Below are 5,387 nucleotides of genomic sequence, written 5' to 3'. Positions count from 1 at the left end.
GGGAGGGTAAAAGACCAACCAAAGGACTTGTATGCATGCATATTAGCATAACCAATGGACATGGACACTGGGGCAGTGGGGGCTTGTCTTGGTGAGTAGGAGTGGCCGGGGGGGTTGTCAATTGGGTAAAAAGGAGACATATGTAATCTTTAAACAATACATACATACATACATACATACATACATACATACATAAATAAAATAAATAAATAAAGTAGGGCTTGATAGTGCCCTTGGCAGTCCTGTATCTCTCTCTTGCTTTAACAGTATTTGGACAGAACAGACCCTGAGATGCCCCTTCTTCTAGCCTCTGGCCACTCTCCAGTGTTTTATTGAGTCACCACTTTCAGAACCACCTCTGAGACCAGACAACATACCAGTATTTTCCTACCTTAGCTCCTTTTTGCCAAACAACCATGAGCTCCCAAATTTGTCAGAATTATTCCACTGAGGTGGAGGCTGAGGTCAACCACCTGACTAACCTGCATCTGCAGGCCTCCTACACCTACCTCTCTCTGAGCTGCTATTTTGACCCTGATGATGTGGCTCCCCAAGTCTTGAGCCACTTCTTCCATGAGTTGGCAGAGAAGAATCTTGAGGGTGCAAGCATCTCCTAAAATTGCAAAACCAGCATGGTGGCTGCATTCTCTTTCAAGAGGTGCTGAGCCTTTCCAAGATGAGGCAGGCAACACTCAGGACACCATGGAAGCTGCCTTGGCCTTGGAGAGGAACCTGAACCAGGCCCTTTTGGGGTTCCATGCTGTGGTTTCTACCTATGCAGACCTTCAATCTCTGTGCCTTCCTGGAGAACCATTTCCTGGATGAGGAGGTGAAACTCATGAAGAAAATGGGTGACCACTTTACTAACATCCACAGGCTGGCCAGCCCCCAGGCTGGGCTAGGAAAGTATCTCTTCAAAAGGCTCACTCTCGAGCAGGACTAGGAGACTTTGAAGCCTACAGGCCTTTCAGAGGCCCCTCTGCATGCCCCTGGTGTCTGGCTTTTACCTAAGTCTCTCCGTAAAACTACTAGCCACTCTTTTAACCACCCTGAAGCCCTCTCCCATGCATTGGACAAAATGAAACAATAAAGCTTCTTGCAGCAAAATAAATAAATAAATAAATAAATAAATAAATAAATAAATAAAATAAATAACAGTAAAGTAGGGCTTGAGCTAGTCTTCTTACAGATGGCTTTTATGAAACATTAACCAACTTAGTTTGCATTTTTGTTGCCAGTCACTTATTCCCATGGTGATTTAGAGGAGCAGCTGAAAGGAAACAAAAAGTAATCTTAAGCAAGAGTAGGGGTGAGCACAGAAAGCATTAAAGTGGACTTGCATAAGTGTCATTCAGGATCTGAGACCCATTATGTTGACGGTAATCAATGCCAATGTTGGCACTATTGAATTATGATACTCTGAAGGAAGGACAGTGTCAAATGTAGGGCAAGTGCCAAATCTCCAAATGGTGTGATGCACTGCAGATGCATTTTAGAATTCTGGCAGGAATTAAAGCTTCTTCACATTTAGAATATATATCTAGCTGATGATGATTTCAAATTAATAATTTGGGCTTGGGGTCCAGCAAAATCCAGCCATCCGGAACTAAATTGTTAAATCAATAACATATAATTGCAGAATCCACCATTTTTGCTTCCATATATGCATCCTCCTTTGTGATGTTCCAAAGACCTTAATAATGTCCTCATAATAACTGGGATTCTTAGCTGTGGTAGAATATTGGAGCTAAGTATGTTCCACCCTCCTGACTTTCTTCATATTGTTCTCTCCTTACGCATATTTTTATCGATATTTCATTCTCTTGGGATCCTCCAACAAAATAGAAGACATTTCCATGAAAATAAAGGAATGTTGTCATGGCAACATTTTGATAAGAGTGTGCAATATCTTCAACTATTTCTTAATCTCAGAACACTTTGCTCAAATAATGTTTTATAGATTTTCTAGTACTATTATTGTGAACTGCATAATTAAGAAATTTGTAGTAAAATCTGTGAACCTGGAAAATAATCTGATTATAAAAGCAACATATGATCTTTGCAAAATAAAAAAAGATGGAATATAGAAAGTATAAGGAAGAAAATAAAGATAACCTATATCCTATCACCTAAAGTTAGCCTTTAGGCTAACTAATATTTGGTGTATAGTCTTCAAAACTATACAGCTTGAATGAAGAAGCTGAGGCTGAATCTTACATGAACAGTGCAGAAATAAAGTAATCGAATAATGTAATTAAAGCACCTAGCATAATGGCTGACACACAGACTCTAAGTAAATGTAACTGTAGCTTCTCAGTTTTACATTTTATGTCTTATTTAAATAAAATCAACAGTGTTACAGGCTGAATGTTTGTATCATCACAAAATTCTTATGTTGAAGTCCTAATCTCTAATGTGATTTATTCTGGGTTTGGGACCTTTTGAGACATGATTTGGTCATGAGAATGGAGTCATAATTAATTAGATTAGCTCCATTTTAAAGGTGACTCCAGAGAGCTCTCTGGTTCCTTCCACCATATAAGGATACAGTGAGGAAAACAATGTCTATGAACCAGGAGGCAGGCTCCCAGCAGACACCAAATCTGCCATTGTCATGATTTTGATGTTTCCAGATTTAAAAACTGTGAGAAATAATTTTTTGTTGTTTAAACTGTCCAATCTATGATAGTTTTGTGAGAGAACCTCAAATGAACTAAGACAGCAGTATTAACATTATTTTCTCTATATGTACTTGATTCTTATTAAGTGTAGAGATTTCCAGTACCTAAAGATTTTCAATTCAATATATCTGGGTAGGAACCTGGCCTTTTGTATGTACCAATATTTCAATACATTAATCTGGTACACAAATTGGAGATTTGCTTTAGAGATATCACTGAATGAACTTTCAATGGACATGCTCCAAGCCTTCTGAAAATATTGAGTATGATTCAGAACAACTCACTGTGTGATAGGTATTGGTGGTGATTCTGAGCCCTTTTTATGCACAGCCTTTAAAATCCAGGTCCTACACTCAATATTTTTATGTCATATGCTTATGTCCTTATATGCGCCATATTGTCTTCTACCTACGTGTTGTCCCCAATTCATGTTCTTTATTAGCATCCCCAGGAAAGAAATTTGCAACCTTAATGTCTTTATTTAGCCCCACATTATTTAATATAATGTGTGGCACCCAGCCACAGAGCAATCAATATTATTGACTCACCAAATGATGAATTTAAAGCAACCAGTAAATACTACATTTTCTCTAAGGGAAAAGAATATGGAATGCACTTGTTTTAAACAACCTCTATTTGTTTATTGTTGTTGAAACAACCACTTCCATATTGGCAGAGTGAAGAATGGCTCTTTCCATCTTCTATCAGAGTCATTCTTCTCCAGCCCCTCCTAACTGTAATCCACAAATCTCTGACTGACATTATTTTTTTAACTAGCATAATGTGAGCCATTGCAAAACTTTACAGAAATGGGCCTATTTTTTTTTTAATCTAGTCTATCCTTAGTAGGCCTCTGGTTAACTCATACACAGATGTTCCTTTAATATTCTCTTATAGAATCTCTGAAATAATAGAACTCTCTTAAGCTGCCAATTCTTTTTTAAAATGTATTTTTATTTATTTCAGAGAGGGAGAAAGAGAGATAGAAACATCAATGATGAAAGAATCATTTGTCGGCTCCCTCCTGCATGCCCCACACCGGGGATGGAGCTGAACCCCAGGCATGTGCTCCAGAATTGAACCATAACCTCCTGGTTCATAGGCTGATGCTCAACCACTGAGCCACACTGGCTGGGCAAGCTGGCAATTCTTATGCTACAGTTTTTATTAGTGTGGTCTCTGGAATCAGACTGTCTAGAATAGAATGCATGCTCTAACATTCACTAACTGTTTAACTTTGGGCAAGGTTTTAACTTCTGTAAGCATCAGTTTTCTCATCTGTTTAAAAAATGTGGGAAGGAAGCAGGGACATACAATGGGATAAACATAGTCTAGTCAATAAATGTTGTTGGGATAATTGGACAGGTATATTCAAAATAAAAATGAAACTAGATCACTTTCTTACACCATATACATGAATAAACACAAAACTCAAAATGGATTAGACTTAAGTATAAGACTCAAAACCATAACACTTCTATAAGAAAACATAGGCACTAACATCTCAGACATTTCTCTTAGCAATATTTTTTTTCTGAAATATCTCCTCAGGCAAGAAAAACAAAGACTAAAATAAAGAAATGGGACTGCATCAAGCTAAAAAGTTTTTACACAGCCAAGCAAACCACCAACAAAGAAGATGTATGTCAATGATACGTCTGATAAGGGATTGATATACAACATTTATAAAGAAGTCATAAAACTCACCAACAAAAAATCTAATTAAAAAATAAGCAGAGGGCCTGAATAGATAATTTTCCAAGGAGGCCATACAGACTGCCAATAGACATATGAAAAGATGCTCAATGCCACCAAGAGAAATGCAAAATAAAACCACAATGAGATATCACCTCACATCTGTCAGAACGGTTATCATCAATAAATCAACAAACAGCATGAGTTGGTGAAGATGTAAAGAAAAGGGAACCCTCCTGCACTGTTGGGAATGCAAAATGGTGCAGTCACTGTGGAAAACAGTATGGAGGTTCTTCAAAAAATTTAAAGATGGAGCTGCCTTATGACCCAGTGATTCCACTTCTGGGTATATATGTGAAGAAACTGAAAACACTAATTAGAAAGAATATATACACCTTTGTGTTCATTCCAGCGTTAGCTACAATAGCCAAGAAATGAAAGCAACACAAATGCCCATTAATAGCCAAGTGAATAGAAATCTGTAGTCCTATAGACAATAGAATAATACTCATCCATAAAAAGAACAAAATCTTTACATTTGTGAGAGCGTGGATGGGCCTAGAAGTTATTATGCTAAGTGAAATAAATCATACAGAGAAAGATAAATACCATATGATTTTACTTATATGTGGAATCTGAAGAGCAGAATAGACAGGATGGAGACAGATTCATAGATGCAAAGATCAGAGTGATTGTTGCCAGAGGGGAGTGGATTGGGGGCTGGGTAAAAAAGGTAAAGGGATTAAAAAGTACAAATTTGCACTGGCTGGTGTGGCTCAGTTGGTTGGAATGTTGTCCCATACACCAAGAGATTGCCAGTTCGATTCCAGGTGAGGGTACATACTCAGTTTACAGGTTTGATCCCCAGTTGAGGCACATGTGGGAGACAACTGATCAGTGTTTCACTCTCGCATTGATGTTTCTTTATTTCCTTCTCCCTTCCTCTCTCTCTCTCTCTCTAAAATCAATAAAAGCATGTCCTTGGGTGAGGATTGAAAAAAAAGGAAGTAC

At 37.9% G+C, this 5,387-nt stretch overlaps 1 pseudogene; it reads left to right on the top strand.

The window, feature by feature from the left end:
- Window positions 1-416: 416 nt before the first annotated feature.
- LOC102758252 lies at window positions 417-943 on the top strand (annotated as a pseudogene).
- The last annotated feature ends 4,444 nt before the right edge of the window (window positions 944-5,387 follow it).

The sequence above is a fragment of the Myotis davidii genome, unplaced genomic scaffold, assembly GCF_000327345.1.
Source record: "Myotis davidii unplaced genomic scaffold, ASM32734v1 scaffold917, whole genome shotgun sequence".
NCBI lineage: Eukaryota > Metazoa > Chordata > Mammalia > Chiroptera > Vespertilionidae > Myotis > Myotis davidii.
This window is presented reverse-complemented; position numbering and strand designations above follow the sequence as displayed.